The following is a 21,739-nucleotide window of genomic DNA, read 5'->3' on the forward strand; positions in this document are numbered from 1 at the left end:
ATACAAACATCAACATCATGGACAATTCCAACAAGCATCTGAAAACATATCCGCCCCACAGACAAATAGCTCTACAGTTGAGAGGCTTGAACCCTCATGTGATCCCACTTCTATGTACTCCAATTATGTCAATAATCTAGTATTAGTACTAATAACCTAATAACACAAGTGCCACCAGCCCTCAACATTCCCTGACTCCCTTCTGTGCAAAGAGCTCGGTCCCAGGCCTCTGTCAGAAAAGAGAATTCCCGTGATTTAGAATAAACCACAGACAGGAATGCTACAACAGAGCAAGGATTATGTGAAAAATATCCAAAGATTTTCTTTTCCAGAATCGAGACACAGACCATTCACTCAAGTAGCAGGGACTTCTGCCATCCACTGAAAGAGATGGGAAACGGTCCATTGGGCTCACACGAATGCTGCTTACTGAAATCAAGAAGCCAGAATGTACAGAAGGCATTTGCCTTTCCACTCAATAGTCCTCTTATACCCTCATCCAAGCTGGTCTCAGAGCCTGGGCCTCTCTCCAGCCAGAAAGACAAAGCAGGAGAGCTGAAAATGCCTGACTCAGGGCCCAAGGATGCGAGCAGTTTTGCTCCTAGGAAAAGGAGCCCCTTTTCCCATTCTATCAGCCTGCAGTTTCAAGGCACCTTCCCCACATCAGTATTCTGAAGGGGTCCTCTGATGTGATGGCATTGAGACTGAGTGGTTGTTTTGGTTTTAGTCCATTCCGTATTTTTAGCCCCCAGCATTGCCTCCAGCCACTTGCACTTGCTTAAGAGGATCATTTGCTACTGATGTTTGCTCCGAGCATCAGCAAGATGTGATGGTGCTCCCTTTGCTTAGCAAATAATCCCAGTTTCAAAGAAGGGAGACAAGCTGCCTTGCAAATCCAGAGCTACTATGGAGAATTCCAGAAGGAATACGCGACTTTTCAGAACCAGGGTCTGTGGTCCCTCATCCCACAGCTCTGTGAGGCACCATGCAGCATCCCCCTGGTGCAGACTGGAGATCTGACAAAGGAAAGGAAGTGCTTCCCCCAAAGTCTGGCTCCCTGTATTGGGGAGGAAAAAAGTGAAAAACTATCTGAATTCTGAACGTTAATAAGATAGAAGCCAGTGGCCCAGAGTTAGAGAATAGGAGAGCATCTCCAACACTAATGGAAGATTTCATAGCATCATTGGTGCTGGCAATAATGCCAGAGAGAGCTGGCCCCGGGGAGCCTCTCCTCCATTCCTGCTCTCCTTACTATTCCACGAATCAAAGATGAATTCAAAGAAGTCAAAGAAGGAGACTCCTGCCTCCTTCCTGTGAAAAAAATATTCACATGTCAGTGCCTAGGGGACCCCGATGGGGCAACTTTCTTCCATTCACCTCCATTCTCAGTCTGTGCAGTCCTTTTCTTAATTTAAACCACTAATATCACCCTCGTGTTCTGCTCCTTCCCCCTCCTCCCCTCTCACCCTCCTTGGATTCCCGAAGGGGAAAAGCAGGGTTGGGGGTGGGGGAGGTGTGGGCAGGACAAAGAAGCTAAACCAATAGATGAGGCTGGAGGTGAAGACCAATTACTATTCTGCCACTGTTAAAGCTAGCTGTATCACCAGAACCTTCCATTGTCATCCTGGCAGAAAGTTGAAGATCTCTCTTCCCCAGGCTGTGGCTTCCTCTATGGGGAAGTGGGAAAGACAATGGCCCTCTGAGGGAGTTAAAGGGCTACTGAGGGAATTAAATGATACAATGAGTACAGAGAGCCCCACGTGCAGTAGGTGCACAATAAATGGGAGCAGTTATCACTGTGTCCTCCCCTGACAAGTCATGCACATCAGCCACCTGTACACCACTGTCCCTGTCCCTGTAACCGGCCACCACAAGCAGCCTACACAATTCAACTTTGCCGAACAAGGCAGATGGACCGTGACTTCAACCGACTGCCTTTAGCTGTAGCCCCTGGAGCTGTGGCCCTCTTTCTTATCAAGGCCAGGTGAGCCCCAGAGGACAAACTAAGCTTCACCTTTGGAGAGGACTAACCTTTAAGCTGAAATGGAAATTAAACAGAAGTTCTTTTTAGAGTTCAGAACGCCCAGGTATCTCTCCTTTCCATTTCATACCACTGCCCAGTGTTTGCGATTACAGGCTGAGTTCAAGGAGCAGTGCTGTAATTGGGAGGACAGATGGCATCAATATTTCTGACACACCTGCACTCATATAAGTGCCTAAGAAGATCCTGGACCTGTAAGATTTACAGACCAATTTTCTCAACCTAAGTGGTTTGCATAGGCTTTGGATACCAATCTGAAATCATGTTTCCTTATCTAAACTGGGCCACTTTAAAAGAAGAAGATACAGTATCAGCTTTCTAGGGAGTGGTTTGCAGCAATACAAAACCAAGGAAAACAATTATCTGGAAAATGAGTGTTACAAATCAGCAGTTCCATACAGAAAAGACACGAGACCACATTTCACAGAGTTTGGGAGAATCCACCCGAAATAACTACTATGATAGATAGAAAAATCACTAACTGAACTCCAGTGGTATTATTTATTTGGACCCCGGGCACTATCTCCAACGTTATGACAGGAGAGATGTGATAAGGGGAGATATTGTCTGTCTGAACAGTCTCTTGGGGTGGCTGGGTGTCATAAATCTGCACAGGTGTTAACCTCCCATTACAGTCTAGAATAGCTCTCACCATGCAAGTAATGGCGGCCATGTGCCCATCCATCTCAGATGCAATGGAGACACAGAACTCTGGGTAGCTACAGTGGAGGCCAGTGGTTTCTCAGGTATAATAGTCCCTTTAGTCCATCAGTATCAAGTGGCCCTCGGATCAACAGGATTTTACTGGGAGACTAGAAGCATATATTCTTAGAAGTAGAAATAACCCCACATTACTTCAAATGGTTACCATGTTGAACGGGAAAGGTAAAGTCTTGCCATGTAGGAAAAATGAAAATAAATAATAATCTTAAGTTGGAAATAGTCTTTTGATCGATTTTTCAAGTATGTCTCATCTTTTTTGATCACCTGAGATCTTTGTACATCATTTTCATCTTCAAATGAATTTTGGGCCATCACAGCATCTGCCCATAATCTCACAGCAGTTTCAAAATTAGCAAATTCCCTATTTCCCCCCAGGAATGAATCTCTGAGACCACTGTACCGAATCCCAATATACTGGGGGGAGGGGAGTGCTGAGTGGAGAATTGTTTGTTTAAGAAAGTATCTGAATTCAACCTGCTGCTCTTATACAGAAACCTAACACAGTTCTCTCCCATTTACTCCCACACAGCTTTCTTCTAGAAGGGCATTGCCTCCTAATCTTTCACAGTCCTGCTACAGAAATGTTCCTGTGCTAAGAGTTATCCAGAGAAAACCTAGATTTCATTAGCAGCATCCTCTAGCACCACTGCCAAGCTTCACCTACTTTTCTCCATTCTGAAAACTTTTCTAATGTTTCTTCTTTCCACTAACTAGATCCTTCTTGGACAGCCAGCATCAGCAATAGCTGGGAGCTTGTTAGAAATGCAGACTCCAAGACTCCACCCGAAACTGCTAAATAAGAATTCACTTTTTGGGGTGCCTGGGTGGCTGGCTGGTTAAGCAACTGCCTTCAGCTCAGGTCGTGGTCCCAGGGTCCTGGGATCGAGCCCTGCATCAGGCTCCCTGCTCAGTGGGGATTCTGCTTCTCCTTCTTCTGCTCCCCCTGCTTGTGGTCTCTTTCTCCTCTCTCTCTCTCCCTCTCTCTCTCTATCGAATAAATAAATAAAATCTTAAAAAAAAAAGAATTCACTTTTTATCAGGACTTCCACGTGACTTCCCTGCACATAAAACTTTGGAAGCCTGTGCTACATTACATGCTCCCTATTCCTAAACCCACTTGGCCCTCCTGAGTTCTCTCTCTTTCTACTAGCATCACTGAAGGTTTTCTTAGTGATCCTGACCCAATTTCAGTCTCAAGTAGTCCCCTTTCTGCTCTATCTCTCACAGTATATGAAGCTGTGTATAGGAAGACGTTACTTTCCTCTTCTGGCTCTTGTGCTTTTCACTACCCAAGCCTACCTCGATTTTCCCTGTCTCATTCCTTATATTGGCAGCTCAATGAAAACCAATTAACTGCTTGTCTACTCTGTGCTGGATCCTGAGCCAGGTGCTATAGTCACAAAGGTAGGTGAGAGACAGGCCTGTCCTCCAAGAGATGCAGTCTAAATGGGGAGAGCTAGACTCTCTTCTCATTCACCCTAACAGTGGGTTCTGCTGTGAGCTCTCCAAGGGCACCCACACTTGAGAAAAGGGCTTCACCAGCCAAAACGGAGCAAAGATGACAACAAACAAATTATAGCTATTAGAGGTAAAATCAAATCTCATTGTTCATTAGGTAACATACCTCTCTCTCCTTTCTGTACTTGGTTAGATGGTCAATGCCCAAAGCATAGACACCAAACACCCTTTTCTGTCCACTGCACTTTCCTGTTTCTTCCTAAGAAAACATTCGTCAGTACACACAGACTCATTTGACATCTTATCAAAGCAACGGTAGGGAAACAACTGCCCACCCTAAAGTCCTTGGAGTCGGATCTATCTCTCAGCCTACTTTCACTGAAACGACCACCCAATGTGTGAGCATATGTGGGAGAATACAGGTGCTGCAAATTCTTTGTAACTCCCTCCATAAAGGTGTCATTTATTAACCCTCCCCTTGCCTCTGGCCTGGCCCTGTGACTTTCTAACGAAGAGATGTGACACTATGCCAGTTTCAGGCCTGAGGCTGGAGAAAGCCTGAGAACGTCCATCTTTGCTCTTTCCGGATCCCTGAGGCACCATGTAGGTAATCTGACCATCCTGGTGGAGAAACTCCACGAACTGGTGAGGCTCTGAGACTATGGAGAGGGAGGCAGGCTCAGCCCTCCCAGCATCCCAGTCCAGTCTCAGATGCTCCTGGTCCCACTTACCATCTGAGTGCGGCCACATGGGAGACTCCGAGGGACATAAGCAGAACTGCTCAGCTGAGTCCAGTCAGCCTACAGAGCCAAAAGAGAACGAATAAATTGGCCTTTGTTTGAAGCTACTAAATTTGGGGGGAAGGTTGTTACACAACAATAAATAACAGAAACAATGTACTTCTGGTAACTCAGGAATGATCTTGGAGTCCCAAGACACTAGCCTTGCCTACTAGAAATCTGCTTCATGTGAGAGAAAATAAGCAACGTGGCCGTGTGGCCAACCAGTGGTCAACTGCTGTTTCAGCTGTGGTCCCACTGCATGTGGAAAAGCACGAATATCCAGCTAGAAGAGGACGATTGATAAAGGCTGGGAAGTCAGGGTCCAGCTGTACTTTCTTCAGAGTGAGGTGATGACTGTTCTCACGTATGACCAACCAAACTCTCAAGCAGCTGAGATAACCTGCCACCTGCCCTCATAAACTATAAATTTTGTCGCTTTCCTTAATGTCCAAACTCCCAACCGCATCACCCTGCTGAAGAGAAGGAAAATATCTACTAAAAACAGGCTTCTCGTAGAAATGCCAATATCTTATCAGGGATCATGCATGAGAAGTGTCTGCAGATGTCTGCAGAGAAAAGGGTTGGATCNCTGCAGAGAAAAGTGTTGGATCTCCCAGAATCAAAAAGCCCCAGCAACTTTTTCCTGATCATCAAGCATGCTCACCCCTCAGGTGGTCACCATCCGCTCTCTTCCCAATGCTGATGGGGAGCAGTGTTCCCGAGAACCTGACTCACTGTACAACCGTGGGTCATGAGGTCCCAGAGAGCAGTGGGGTGAGTGCAGAGTGGAGGCCGATCCGAGGCTGACAGACCCGAGATGCTGGATAAAGAAACCAGCCGTGGGCACCCATCGGCACCCCGCCATCCTCAGACTTCCACCATGGTGAAAAGAGCAAGTGGTGAAAGAGAAAGCTCGACGAGAGGCCTGGGATGTCCCAGCATCGATCTCACAGGAGACACACGGAGTGGGGATGGTTTAACTGCATGATTGGCTGTAAAACAGTCAGCACCTAACGTACAGCTGGCAACGCCCTGAGAAAAGACACATATAGAAACCCACATCAAGATATAATCAACTAAAATTAGGGGAGCAATTAAAGTAATTAGGGCATATTTATATGAAACTTAATGTTGCCATTACAAATTACGTGGAGGCAGAGTATTGACGGCCCGGTAGAGCTCGCGTGCCTGCCCCGCTGGGCGACCCTGGCCACATTTCTCCACCTCCCGTCCGTGTCCCCGTCTACTAAGCGAGACACCAACCCCGGTTTCATTAATTTTAAGATGCATGTGTCATGCAAATGTCTCACATTTTAACATCTCTGAAAAAAACAAATCATCGTTTACAGTGACTTGCTCTTAACTGGTAGTGTTTTTTCTTTCTTTCTTAGGTACATAAAATGATGGTGCATTTAGAACCCACGGCATCTTGGACGTGATGAAGAGGTAGGACCTACTGTGTTAGGTTGCGGAGAGGATTAAAGGAATTAATATTGGTCAAAACGTAAAACTGCCTTACAGGGGGCAAGGGCTGGAAAAAATGTGAGTTATCATAACTGTTACCAAATGGGAGATTTTTGCAGGTAAGTACCCACCTCGACAGGAACAGTCAACTGTCTGCTAGAGAGGGGTGAGCAACACGGACGGGCGATCCCAACCAAAGCAAGTATGTGCCTCTCTTCATTTTGCTGCCTGGACTTCACATCACCCATCCTGTCCCCTCCACAAGGGCAGGGCTCCTCAACTCTGCTTTCTTAGAGGAATCACCTGGGGAGCTTTTTTTTTTTAAGATTTTATTTATTTATTTTAGAGAGAAAGTATAAATGGGGGAAAGGGCAGAGGGAGCGGGATACAGAACATCAAGCAGACTCCACGCTGAGCGCTGAGCCTGATGCAGGGTTCGTTTGAGCTCACGACCCTAAGATCATGACCTGAGCCCAAACCAAGAATTGGACGCCTGACTGAGCCAACTGGGCACCCCCTGGCAGGGTGCCAGTGACTATGACATTGCCCCCCTGCACGCGTGCACACACACACACATCCCTTTGACTGGCCTGGGCTAAGACCCTGGCATTGGGGTTTTTTAAAAGCTCTCTAGGTGATTCTGATGTGCACCCAAATGGAAAACCACTGCATTAAATTACAAGGTCTTTGAGACTAAAGGCCTTTCTAGGAAGAAAACCAATGGAGTGCCACAGTCAGTGTCCTGGACTCAGCCACACATGGGTTCAAATTCCTGCTCCTCCCCCTGACTGGCTAAGTGACAAACGGCTTAACTTCTCACAGCCTCGATCTCTTCATCTAGAAATTGGGAAGAATGCCTACCTCATAGGGCTGTTTAGGGGATTCATTAAATATCACGGTAACAGCTGAGCACACACATTTAAGAAATCAGTTGTTGTTAGTGTCATTTGAGCATCTACCGGGGAGCGGGGTTGCTTAAAAATATTTGTTGGTTGGGATTTGGAGACCACAGAAAGCCGTGGGAAAGAAGGGCAGAGAGAAGGAGGTGGTCAAAGGGCATCGGGTGAGGGCCATCTCACAACTGAGCCTAAGCCTGTCTGAAGCTCGCATCGTGGGCACACGGGAATAAACGCTCTCTATCCACCAGCAGGGCAGCATGCCTCATGACGACCCACGAGGGAACGTTCTCAGCCCAGGAGACATCACCACCTGTCCCGTCTCCCATGTGTGCAAACTGGCAACTAAGCCACATCTGATAACTCGGGCAGAGGCACAGTCTGAGAACTCTTTCAGAGAAGGAGGTTGGAACAAGAACATAAATCCTGAATGCAGGTCTGTGATGTTCCTTTCCTCGGGAATAAATCCCGACCTTGAAAGCTGAGCGGACAGGAAGGCCTGGTCCGCATGGGCCTCCCTATCCTGCCTGCCTGGGCCAGGAGACAACCACCCGGGACTTGCCACACTCCATCGATAAGCTGTACTAACAAGGGTACACGAGAAATGTGCAAAAGCTGTGCAGGGAAATGAAACCTGGGCCCCATTCCTCCCATCAGCATCAAATTTTTATGTCTTGGCTAGATAGAAACTCTGCGGAGGAGAAACCAAACTAGAATGGAAATCATTTGCTGCCCTCTTGTGGGTGACTCAGTAACCTTCCCCTCTGCTTTTCAAGACTTAGAGGCACATAAAAGGGGGAGGGGAATAGACATGATGTCCAGAAGCCCTGCTCGCCTCTGCAAAAGACCTGGGAAAACTGCATGTCGGCCTGGTCCCAACCATCCTGTGTGCAGGAAAGCAGTCTAGTTCTGGCCACAGCCTGGGGTACTCAAAGGAAGTCTGGGTACACCCTTAGCCTTGGAAGGGGAAGGAGGAGAAACAATAAAAGGTCTGACTTGTCATAGTTTATAATTTTCCTATGGTGCAAATCCGGATCTGGGCTCTTGACCCAACCCTGGATCAGTCAAGGGGGCTAGGGGTGGGGACAGATAGCAGGATGGGGTATTCCAGGACCAATTCTGAGAGTTACATCTTCTCTAGAGTAGCTGAGATCAGGGGCTTAGGCCTGTCATCAAATCCTGCACCACATCAACCAAACCAGGCTCCAGGGAGCAGGAGGGGAGGTGAATTCACACGGACTGGCCCAGGCAGGGAGCAGATGCTATGCCCCGCACTGCAGCCCGAGTCTCATCCCGAGTGGGCCAAGCCAGACTTTAGCCCTTCAGGAGCAAAAAGGATTTTTTGTTTTGTTTTGTTTTTAGGAATGGTGAAAGATATCCTCCCTAGCTTGGAATATATCCAAAGTGTGTGTTGAAGTCACAGTCTCTCTGGAGACTACCCCGTGCTAATGAAAGATTTAAGATTTCCCTGTTAGCCACCATGTAATTTGCAACTTAACTAGTGACAGATAAATGAACCAGAATGGATTTAATTATTACATTCTTCATATATACATGAAATTTCAGAAATCTTACAGAAATGCAATCGCATATTCTAGCAATCTAAGGAAAGAGGAGAACCTCAATAAAACAGTACTTTATTTACTATTATCTTTTTATGGATATGTCACAATGCAGTGGCTCGAACACTAGGACTGGAGCAACCCTTCTGATCCCAGGGGTATGCACATTAGAAAAGCCTGTTTTATGAGCATCCTCCACCGCCAAATCACATTGTTTTATTCTAAGGCTAATCCATGCAGAAATCAATGAAATTTATTTTTTTGTTATTTGGTTGACTGTCCTATAATTGCATAAATACAGCTTCATATTAACGACTCCTCCATTTGAAGAATCAGTAAACACATATCTAATTGCACCACTCACCTATCTAGAACCTCTCAGGGCCCCCCAGGGTTCTAAAGCTGCGCCGTCCAATACAGTAGCCATTAGCTGTGTGTGTCTACTTAAATTTACACTTTAATTCATTAAAATTAAAGACCTCCTTTGCACTAGTCACATTTCAAGTGCTCAGTAGGTACCCATGGCTACCATACTGGACAGTGCAAATATCAAACAGATCCAAGATCACAGAAAGTGCTCTTGAATGGCATTTTTCTATAGGCCGGCTAAAAACCTTTTGCAAAGCAAACAAGGGTCTTAACAGCCTGGTCCTATTTGCCTTCTTACTCTGCTCTCTGGCCTCTCTCCAATCTGCCCACTACATGGTCCCCTAACCTACCACTTATGCTAATCTCCCTGGAACGTCTCCCCTGTACTTCCCACCTCCACTCCCTAGTGAATTACTACTCACCCTTTAAGACTCAGGTTCAATATCAGCTCCTCCCTGCAGTTTCCCATGATCCACCTTCCCCTTCCCTACACTACAAGGTTAATTGGCCTTTTGTGAGTAATTCTATAACTGTTTATTATTTTTATAAAATATTTGTCACTTATTAACTTTTCTTAATATATTTTACTGATACATACTAAAATTATAAAATATTTTCTTATCTACTGATAATTTCATCTTTAGAAGTTTTATGAAGTAATTATTTTAACACTAAATGTGAACTTTGATCCCACCCTAGTTTGAAATATAGTTCTCAAAAAACACCTCCTCTGTCTTCAGGGCCGGGGTGATTTGGAAGAATGAGGATTGAATCGGGGAACAAGGAACCTGGGTCAGAATCTCAGGAGAAGCCCTAACTACCTGTGTGATTCTAGACAAGGCACCTGACCTCTACGTGTTCTCCTGTTTCAAATGCATATTTTGGTCTGCTGATCTCTGAGAACTCTGAGTCCTTCCAGGACCTGTGTCTGAGGAGGGAGCCAATGGGAAAATGGTGGACAACACAGGGCAGTGAAACTGGGGGGTCAGAACCTCCCAGTCTTCATTATGAAGCTTTTGGAAACAAAATCTAAATTTCTGCCTATTCTGCACACATCCATACCAAGCAGGGTTACTCCAAGGACTACTGCCTTACCCGCACCCCCAGAGCTGCCAGATTATCAGAGCCATGTCAAGAGTCATCACCTGACAGCAATCTACCTAGGCCTGGGCTCTCAGACTTGCTGTGTTTGTGATTCACTTACAAATACCAGAATTGTCGGGGATATGGAAAGGTACTATGTGTCCTTTAGTGTCAAAATGACACGAAACAAGTCAGATGTCACTAACCCCCCAAATCAATACATGGCAGTCTCTGGAGATGTTCAGACCTCCGCTCAACCGTCATCTTCTCAGAATGGCTTTCCCTGACCGTGCGTCAGGCCAGTCATTCTCCTTCACACTACCCCATTTTGTGTTCTTTATAAAACTTACTAACTTACTTCAGTTATCTGAAACTTTCTTGTTACCTTGTCTGTAATGTCCACGCACACACTGAATGACAAGTCCCCCCAGAACAAGACTGTATCTGCCTTATTCACCATGGTTTCCCTAACCCCTGATAATGAGTCACACACGGTAAACACAGAATAAGTATTTGATGACTATTTGCTGGGCAAATGAGGTCAGCAAAATGACGGCAGAATCACCCGTACAGTAAAATCACATTTGGTAGTGTCTTTAAATCTGCCACTATTCCCATGTTTGCCCTTCAGCATTGCATAGCTGTTTGAGAAAAATCTCTTTCCTGTCCTGACCTTGCAGTGTTATATACTAATGAGGCTCTATTCCTCCATGTTCCAGTGAACACATTCTCTTCCTTTGGCACTCTCTTTACACTTTGTACTTTGCTATGCCCTTGGTAGGCATCAGTGGGTTTTACCAGCTTATGCTATTTCCTCTTTGTTAGGAAATCAGAGGCTCAGGAGCGCGGTCGTGTATATGTAACAAAACTTTGTACCTTTGACTACGTGACTCGGAGCAAAGTGAGACAACCGAGAGTGGGGGAAGCAGGAACCAAGACAGCTCCAGAGACCTCAGTGGCACCCAAGTAGGATCAATCAGATTTTTTTCACCAAGAATCCTGAAAGGTAGAATGAAAAAACCCAGATACTAGGAGTCACCAATCTCTAGAAGACATTGAACACTTACCTGTAGAATTGCCCATTCCAAGATTTGCTCACCCCATTCTTCCTTTAGCTCTGTGAGATATGAGGGTTTTTCCAGAGATTTATTTATTTATTTTAGAGGGGAGGAGGGAAAGGGGGAGGGGGAGAGAGAGAAAGAGAGAATCTCAAGCAGACTCCCTACTAGTGTGGAACCCAATGTGGGGCTCAATCTCACGACCCTGAGATCATGACCTGAGCCGGAACCAGCAGTCAGACGCTCAACTGACCGAACCACCCAGGTGCCCCAGGCATTTTTCTAATTGATTTCTCTCATTTGTCATCAAATGAACCTTAACTGATACAAGCAAAGGAGTACTCCTCCATTCCACTCCATAGCAAGTGACACTGTCACAACATCCTATCTGGCAGATATCACTGTGACAGTACGGGCATTTAGTTGTAGTTAAAATAAATTTACACCTTGATCGAAGTGGCCGCTCGCCAGTAGGAGGCTGCTGGTGCACTGTAAAAGACAGGAATGTGGACGAAAGCTACCAACCCAGAAAGAACCCAGGTTGCTGGGGAAAATGGTTCAAAACCAAATGATCAAACTTTATGGGAATAGCGATTAAGACATAATGTTATAGTCATCTACATAATCAGATATGAGGAGCTGGAAAAATCCGGCTTGTTGGCAGAGTAAATGGAGGAGACGCGCGAGGGTTTCAGCTGAGTCTAATCTCCCGATAAGCCATCATGATGAGCACTAATAAACTGATCACATTTCCAGATCTCAATAGGTAATAATGACACTGCAGCTTGTGTGGATTAAATATTATTTGAAGTATGGTGTCTAAATCTGTTGTCATTCTATAGGGATGACACTGATTAGAGATCACCCAGGGGAGGGCTCTAAAGGGTAAGAGATGGGTAAACCATGTGACATGAGGAACCGTTTACAGAATCAGGGATGTTTGGTTTACAGAAGAAAAGGCTTAAGAGAGTCCAGTTGCTTCATCACATATTTAAAGAACAAGCGCATGAAAGAAAACCTTCATTGAAACTCAGGAGACAGAAGTAGGAACAGTAGAAAAAAATTGGAGGGAGGTAGAAATTAACCTAAAGAATAGCTTGCTATCACAATTTTCCAACGATATACTAAGCCACCTAACCAAGAAGTAGGCTACCCTTCCTGGAAATATTCTCAAACAAGCTGTTTCCGGCTATTTTAGAAAGTGCTACCGCGTTGGAGGGATGAGTGGCACAGAGGTGGAGGGATGAGTGGCACAGAGGACATCCCAGTCCCTTTCAAGACAAAGATGTGGTGCTTCCTGGGAAGATCCTCTCACTCACTATCTGGGTGACTTAAGCAAGTACGTTAATTCCTCTTGGCTTTTTCAGCCTTATCTATAAGAAGGAGTAGACTAAATTAGACCCTCCCTCAAATTGCAAAACCCTGTAACTCACCATGGAGAGGGAACAGGACAGCGGAGGAGGGAGGGTAGGTTCACAGAGTAGGAAAGAGGAGGGAGAGAGAAAGGAGGCTGCCTTTACAGGAAAGAGGAGAGGCTGACGCTTGTAATGGGAGAAAAGAGAAGGAATCAAAAGGAGGAAAGAGAAAGATGAAAAGAAAATGAAGGGGTTCTGCCCTTCCCCAGCCCCTCCTAGGCCTATTTAGTAGCTCCATCTCCACCCTCTTTATTGTTCAGCTGTTTTGATTAATTTCGGCTGGCATTAATGTGGAGCATGTGGTTAATACCGTAGTTTCAACTTCCAATTCAATTTTATTACTGAAGGTGTCTTTTTTTTCCAAACAAGGATTTCTCTGAGACCCATTGCATTTTCCTTTTATATTCATCACATATTAAAGTTTCCAGGAGCCCCTAAATTTCCCATTTATGCTGATGCTCCCATTTTGGTATGCCGAAGGTACTTCATTGCCGTTCGTTATGAATGAGCTACAACAGTATTGCAACAGCACTTGGCAAACAGCTCCTGACTTTCAGGTGTCATTACATGCAAGTTAAACTAAATGGATGAATTTTTAGCAGGAATAATGTAGTTCATGTTGACATTATTCACAGCTTTCCCAAGAAGACAGGTATTAATCAGACAACACTCGTGTAGGTCTCAGTATATAAATATTTGGGCGTCTGGCTAAACAGTGCCCTAACCTTTAAAAGGCATATAGACCTTATGCTTTAAATAGGATCATCAGTATAAAGGGCAATTTAGGACAAATAAAAGGAAGAATTTCTTTTCACAGGAGTATGGATGTATATGGAACCCATTATCTCAAGAGTTTAAACAGCATACAAATAAAAATAAGTCCCCAAGAAGCATCTCGATAAGTCAGTAACCACAAAGTTCTGTGAATTCTTCCTCCAAAATCATTCATGAATCCATCTCATCCCCTCTGCTTCCACCGCCTTTACCTTCGACAACATATATTTACTGAAGCCTCAGAGGAAATTAAAAAGGAAGGAACAAATTTAGAAGACACTCTGCTCTTCCCTTCTAATGCCCACTGCTGCAGGATTCATCTTCCTTTATCATCTTGCTGGTCTTCCACTTGAAAGTCCTCATTGCTTCCCACACAAAGTCCAAACTCCTCCTTTTGGCCCCGCCATGCTCTTCCAGTGTCTTGCACAGATCTGGTTACAAACTCACTTGCCACTTACAACAGGACCCCTCCACTGTGTTCGAGCAGTCAGGGGCACAACTATAGCACCCAGCACAGAGCAGCCAGACCTCAAAAGCATAGATTCCTACTATTTTTTAAGTCTTAGATTAACCCTTATCTTAAACATAGGCAGAATCAAAACACAAATCATTTTAACTTCCCTGAATCACAATTCAGGAATAAACCTCTATGAAGAATTTACCCTCCATTTTTGGTTTTAGATGAGAAATTTTGGTAACCAATCTTTCCCCGGGCACCTGGGTGGCTCTGTCGGTTAAGCATCCAACTCTTGATTTCAGGTCAGGTCATGATCTCAGGGTGGTGAGATGGAGCCCCATGTCAGGCTCTGTGGGGGGCATGGAATCTGTTCAAGGTTCTCTCTCTCCCTCCGCCCTTCCCCACTCTGTTTTTCCCTCTAAGAAAAACAAAGACAAAACAAAATCACTAAACTTTTCCATCAAATTCCACTAGCTTTCCATAAGGCCAAGGCCTCCCACTAATCAACCTCCAAGCCAGGCCCCTTGACAGTCCCCTTACGCACTTGCCAGATACCTTGTCACATCTATATAGTTTATATTCCCGTATAAAAAATGATCTTATTAAGTCCCTCCAAATCACTAGCACAGCACATCACTTGTGCTCACAAGGTGAGCCATGATTATCCATTGACCTATTGATATATGATTGATTTTTATATGTGGATGTTAGTTTCATCCTAGGTTACTAAAACAGAAGGACATTTGGAAACATTCCTACATGCCAAGGGGATAGGTTCAGAGTGCCTCAAGATCTGAGGGCAAGAGCAACCAGTTCATTGAACTAACAGAATATTTCACTCTCTTATTTTGCAATGATAAAGGAAGAAATAGAAGCCCATGAGAAGGAACAAGGAAAGGTGCAGTTGCTTGGAGCAGAGCCGCTGTGCTAAGAGCCTCCCACATCTACCCTGTGAAAAGACACCAAAGTCCTGCCCATTTAGGTGAGGACATCAGTGGCTCTCCACAGACTTATGACTATCAAACCCACGTAAGAATTATCTGGTTCTCTTTCACATGTATGTGCTACCTTTTACAGGAAGTAAAATTGGGAATGTACTCTCACCTTCTACTGAGTCCCCAGGACAATAGGCCAACTAACCCCACTCTGCAGCGGGGACTCAAATCACTGAGGCGGGTCTAGCAGAGGTGGGGGAAGGGTGAGGGTAGTTTCCAATCACCGCCAGCTTAGTGAATGGGGTTTGGTGGAGAGCTCAACATTTTACTGGAAAGGTCTACCTTTTAGCATTAAAAGAGGCAGCTAATGGCACCATCTTAAAGGTACTTTGCCCAAGAGGACTTTTGGGAAAGTGGTAGATTCCAATCAAGGGGAAATGGCAGAGTCATAAAGGATCAGCCAGGGGAGATGCATTTGCCTGTGTCATGGGAACCACCAGATGAAAGATCTCTGGTACTAGGAGGTCTCCAAAGTTTCTGTGAACACGCCCACCACAGAGTCATCTTTAAACATCTACAACTAGGGGCACCTGGGTGGCTCAGTTGCTTAAGCAAGAGTTCTGGGATCAGCCCCACATGGGTTTCCTGCTCAGCAGGGGGCCTGCTTCTCCTTCTCCCTCTGCCACTCCCCCTGCTTGCGCTCTCTCACTCTCCCCCTCTCTCTCCCTCCCTCTCTCAAATGAAGAAATAAACAAAATCTTTTTAAGAAAACCATCTACAAATATCTACAAACATTTTGGTGGTAGTCAAGCTAGACATGCTTTCTTCTGCCTTCTCTGCTCTGACCCCAGACCGGCCAGAAGTTACAGCTAGCCAACGCATGGATGGAGTAGGGAAGGAGTAATGAGGCAGAGGTTGACAGAAGACACAAAATAAAGGCTCCGTGCCCTTCTGATGGAGACTCAAGCAAAGCAGAGGAGCAGCTTCCCTGCTGAATGCAATGCAGGAGTTTGATTATTACACAACTGCACATATTCATGACACAGCTGCACCTGCTTTGAGAGACTAAAGAGATCCCCAACTTTTCACTGTCCGAAAGTAAGCAGATAAACAATGAGGCTTCCTAAAATTTCATCCAATACAGGGGGCAAACTAGCCCTACAGAGACTCACTTTGCAGGGGCAGTTGAAAAACCAATAAGTTACTTTATAATCATACCTGACATGTCTGCTTTTAAAGTGCTGGTTGCCGGGTTGGGTGGCTCAGTGAGTTAAGCGCCTGCTTTCGGCTCAGGTTATGATCCCAGGGTCCTGGGATAACACCCCGTATTGGGCTCCCTCCTCAGTGGGGGGGTCTGCTTCTCCCTCTCCCTCCTCCCTGCTTGTGCTCTCTCTTTCTCTCTCTCTCTCTCAAATAAGTCATTAAAACACATATATATAATATAAACATATATATTAATATATTAATATTAACTATGTGTATATTAATATATATAAAGTACTGGTTGCATATATAAGACTGTATAGGAAAGAGAGCTAACAACAATAGCATGAGTTCAAATTCCTCATATCAGGGAAGAGTTGAAGCAGGAGGAGGGCAAAGTAAAAAAAGAAGTCTTATCTCCTACCTACCAGGGATTTCTCCCTCTATTTTTGTGTGCGGAGATCGGGCTAAATCCATACATGCCAACACTTAAGCAAAGAAGGTATCACTATGGGGCGTCTGGGTAGCGCAGTTGTTAAGCGTCTGCCTTCGGCTCAGGGTGTGATCCCGGCGTTCCGGGATTGAGTCCCACATCGGGCTCCTCGGCTGGGAGCCTGCTTCTTCCTCTCCCTCTCCCCTGCTGTGTTCCCTCTCTTGCTAGCTGTCTCTCTGTCACATAAATAAATAAAATCTTTAAAAAAAAAAAGTATCACTAACATCACTCTGCTTCCTATAGGATGCAAAAACTGATAGCTAAAAGGAATACGCTTCCAAGGCTCCCAAAGAAAGCCATACACAGCTTTAATAGATGTAGTCCTATTCATAAGTTAAATGCACTGTAATACATAGAGACGGTATAAAACAAATAATAGGTGAATGTACCTCACACTAGCGGCTCCAACACAAGGTTTTATTGGGCAGCATAAGACTGCAGGGGTGGAGAAAAACACAGTGCCCACCCTGGGCAGGATTTGGGATTCAGATCCATGGTCTGTGTGTGTCAAGGAAATGGGAGCTATTTGAATTACGGAGCTATAACTCCATCGAGAGATCCTGAGGACTGCATAAACCACTTGAGCCTACAAAAATTACTACCCCATATTTCAGTCACCTGTGGTTTGTTCTATGAGTAATTTACCGGCTGCCTCTGCACAGTATGTCAGGTCAAACTTCAAACTTTGCAGATTTCTTTGCAACTTGATCTGTCGTTTACTGGAGAATCTGTCCGTTCCTGTAACCAATCTTTATTGAGCGCTTACTACATGTACTGTGTTGTGGGAGAAGGAGATTACGCGGTTCCTTTCGGAACCCTAAACCCTTACAGTTATCCAACACCAGAAATCAGACATCCTACAACCAGCTAAAGAGCCCTCCCTGGGGAATAAATACCCCATGAGTGAAGTAAATGCTTGAAGAGGGTGCAACTCCACGCGTTTGTGGGTGGTGTTCCCAGAGAGTTCCATCCCGTCTAAGAGTTTCCCGAAGCTAACATGTGCTCATAGGAAAAGCTGCTGCACAGTGACTTGCAGAAGCTGCTTTTAAGGAGAAAGGGGTTGATCTAGCCGATGCTAAGACATAAGGAACATACTCCCAGTCAGCCCACACCACCTGCCTCCAAGCAGCTGCTGGAGAGCCTCGTCCTTCCCTACCACAGATGGGCGCCATGTCCATTGTAACCCTTTCAAGACACCTCTTTGCCTCCTTTACCCTTCTGTGTTAATGGTACTTACCTGTGGAGAGGGGATCCCTGACAGTGGGGGTCATCTCAGAAAGATGAGGCTCCATCAGTACCCTACGCTTACCACAGCTCACATCATGTGGTCTCTGGACCATTTTTTAAACACCCAGACTTCTGAAAGTCTTTTTCGCCAAAGAAAGACACATTTCCTCCTTTCTGTGCCAGAGAGAGGGCACATCTGGAAGTGTGACGAGTTGGAAAGGTAAGTTAGCTTCAGTACGGCAAAAGCAGGAGAACAGGACAGAGGCACAAAAGGCTCCCTCTCTTGCATTCCTGCGCTGGTAGGACTCTCCCCACCCCAGGGTCTAAGCCACCTTATTTGTCCCTTTCTTGTGGTATCAGCACCTATCTTTTACCAGAGTTTTATGTCTTACCTGCCATTCAGAGTAGTCAGTGTCTGATCTATCTTTCTATCCCCCACCATGTCAAAGAAATGAAAGAGAACACCTTTCTCTTTGGCTGTCTCTCCTTGGGGGAAGTCTGGTGAAAAGAAGGCATTCAGCAGAGAGAACAGAAAAAATCAACTCTAGTCAAACATTGGTTATCTATGTGAATAGAAGAGGGAAAAAAATGCCAATAAAATTTTTTTTTACAACAGCCTCATCCCTTCAGAGTGGAATGACAGGAAGAACAAAGAGGCAAATTCATAGTTTGGTAGCTCTGGAGTTTGGTGTGTGAAGACAGGAAGGGCGGCGGTGGGAAATATGGCACGCGAGGAGGCAGGTTCCAGGTCACGGAAAGCCTTTCCTGCCTGTCCTTTATCCTGAATGCTACAGAAGCCACGTGGACACTTTCCCTTTTCGGGTAGCTTGGCAGTGCTCGCTTCGGCAGCACAGATACTAAAACTGGAACGATACGGAGAAGATTAGCATGGCCCCTGCACAAGGATGACATGCAAATTCGTGAATAGCTTGGCAGCAAGGCAGAGAATGGGTTTGAGGGAGGCGGACCAGAAGGAAGGAACCTGGATAGAAGGCAGCAGCCCGGAAGCTGAGGCTGAGCTGAGGAGGAGATGAATTCAAACTGGCTGCAGGAGGCAAAATCCGCAGGACTGGGTGACTCCAGGGGTCTTGCTTAGGCACTGAGAGGCTCAGAAACGTGGGGGAAAAGAGGCTTGTCAGCTCACATCTGGACAGATGGAGAACGCACAGGCGGCGTCCCGTGGGCATGTGTCAGGAGGGTCTGGGGGTAGGGGCGGGGAGGTGTGCAGCATCCGCTTCCAGACGGGGGCCAGCAATGGGCACGGTGAGCTCCTCTGGGCAGCAGGCAGGAGCAACCCTAAGAGCCCTGCCCCTTAGGGTGTTTTCTCCTTCTTTTTCAGGACTTCCCCCAGGAATTCCCTAAGGAGTCAAGGTGAATGAAGTGTGTGGGGCCAACGGCCATGACCACCAGAAGTGAAGTGCGTGAACCAGGGATGACCCACAACTCAGCCCCCACCAGAGAGCCAGGCTCTGCCTGAACACGGATCGAGGACCGGTGACAGGTCTGCGTGTGTTCTATGAGAAGCAAGCCCGCACGGCTGGCTGAGAATGATCCGGCAGAAGTTAATTAAGTCAAGGCATTTCTGCTTCAACACAAGCACCCTCCAGCCTCACAGCCTTCTCCTCAAGAGCTTGTGCAGTCTAGCAACGCGCCTACTAGAACGGCGTACAGCCGGCGGCGCACAGCGGGGTCAACGCTGGCTCTTAAACCCCAGCTCTGCCGTTCCCTCCATGGAGACCCGGGACAAGTCAGTTCACCTCTCTTCGCCTCAGTTTCCTCATCTATACACTAGACATGGTGCTGACGGTGATGATGCTGAGTAAGGCGGTGGTGATGACGGTGGCAGCCGTGGCGACAGTGATAGTACCTGTCTCGCTGGGTCGTTGTGAAGATTAAACAAGTTAAGGGACGTGGGTTGCCAAGAACACCGCGCTCGGCACAGAGTAAGTGATATGTAAACGTCAGCTCTTAGTAGCTGAGTTGGGCACGGAATTCCTCCTTCCGACAAGATGCCAATCCACAGAGCAGGAGGTGGACTCAGTGTTGATGGAGAAGTGGTGTCCAACCGTCGGGAACGAGGAAAGGAGGTTTGACCTGGAAGGTACTGTGAAGATCAATCTGCAAGACCCCTCGTTTTGTATATGAGGACACCAGGTGAACGGGCCAGGGAGTGACTGCGCCAGTATCCTAAAGACGGTGAAACATTATACAAAGGCAGGTACTAAAGATGTATCATCTCTCTCCAGCCCATTTGCCTCCACGATTCTTTGGGGGCTGCAGCGTCCCTTTTCCCCCCTTCACAAGTTCCAGTCCAGCATCTCCTACCACTTTCTCATGTGTAGGGTGGCTAACCCCAAACACCACTTTTCCCCCACACCGGTCCCGTTCTCCGCATTTCCTACACCTGGCAGCAGGTGTCCCCATTCTCCCAGCATTACCTCCTCACCTTGGTCCTCTCCTTCCCCACATCCAGGAGTCAGCATTTCCTTGAGCTCTGTGGCTGGCGGCTCCCCCTCCCAGTTCCCCCTGCACCCCTGCCCCACTTCTCGCCTCTAACTTCACTGGGAGCCACTGAGACCCGGCCCAGCTGCTCTGCTGCCGCCTGTCTGACTCACCCTGCGGCCAGACTGTCATCAGACACATCGTATTTAAATACTCTCCTTGTGTTTGTCCCCTGCTCAGAAGCCCTCCTTACCTTCAGAGGGATGACTTCCAAACCGTGCCGCCCAGTCTTCCTCCCCACCTGCCCCTTCTTATGCTTGGGCCACCAGTGAATCTGGACTCTTTGACACCCCTGAGCAGCCCTAAAATGTCCATTCTTGGCCCTGGAATGCGCCGCCTAGCTGGAGGGAGGTCTGTGAGGGTGGAGAAGGAAGCAGCAGGGCTTCCGCACGCTAAACATGGGACACAGGAGGGCTGGGGGAGGGGCCCGGGCTGCTCCCTGACACCTACCGCCTTTCCCTTCACTCTCTTCCTCCCTTTCAAGGCTGCCTGTGGCATTGTTTTAATCAGGGTTTACCTGGATGTCCACATGTTGAGCATGTGTTACCTAGTGCGCTTGCCCAGGCCAAACACCCCCAGGTAGGTGAACCCTTAATCTAACAGGCCCGCAACTGGAGATGACCCCCTAAGTCTTCACGACGAGCGTACCACCACAAAAATAGACCAGGTACCTCATGGGCACACAGGACAGCAACACAGTCATTACTGTGAGGGAGGAAGCTGGTCCTCTTTCCTTTGTTTTCCAGAATTTTCTTTCATCCGCCAGATCAGCTACTTTAACCTTGGTAGGTTTTAAAAGGAAAGCCTGTGGCTTATGGTTACCAGCCCAACTGGCAAAGTGTTTCATGGGTGCTGACCGTGGCATCGTGTACAAACAAAATAGACAGCCCCTGGGAGAGCAAGGACACCAACCGCTCTGCCTCTTCTCTAAAAGGAAAGAAGGACAAAACGATGAAAAATCAAGTCATGGGATATTCAGTACAACTGACCATAAGACACTTCTCTGAACACTTCTGAGAGCACAGTGCGTTGGGAAGGCAAACAAACCCCTTCCTTCTGATGCCTCTGAAAGCAAGGAGAGCAAGCTTCCCTAAGGGGACAGACACCAGGCTTGAGTCCAGGACTGCCACACAAGTTCTAGAAGGGTCTGGAGCTAACTTAAGTTGAAATAAATATAGATTTGTCCCAAGGCATTTTCAATTATGGGCCTATGTTAATAAGGGTCTAGTCAGTAAGCAGGGTTAACTAGTTGGGATTTATTAAGCCAAGAGAGAAAGGGGGTCTAAAAACCAAACTA

General features: G+C 46.5%; 1 long non-coding RNA gene and 1 other non-coding gene across 2 annotated transcripts; both read left to right on the plus strand.

Moving 5' to 3' along the window:
• The first annotated feature begins 18,773 nt into the window (after nucleotides 1-18,773).
• On the plus strand, nucleotides 18,774-18,880 carry LOC117804290. Its single transcript, XR_004628630.1, has one exon. It is a non-coding gene; the product is annotated as a U6 spliceosomal RNA (small nuclear RNA).
• On the plus strand, nucleotides 18,821-21,251 carry LOC117804239. The gene is made up of 4 exons (XR_004628584.1): nucleotides 18,821-19,013; nucleotides 19,280-19,883; nucleotides 19,964-20,158; nucleotides 21,189-21,251. It is a non-coding gene; the product is annotated as an uncharacterized LOC117804239 (long non-coding RNA).
• The last annotated feature ends 488 nt before the right edge of the window (nucleotides 21,252-21,739 follow it).

This window comes from Ailuropoda melanoleuca, chromosome 10 (assembly GCF_002007445.2).
Source record: "Ailuropoda melanoleuca isolate Jingjing chromosome 10, ASM200744v2, whole genome shotgun sequence".
Classification (NCBI taxonomy): Eukaryota; Metazoa; Chordata; class Mammalia; order Carnivora; family Ursidae; genus Ailuropoda; species Ailuropoda melanoleuca.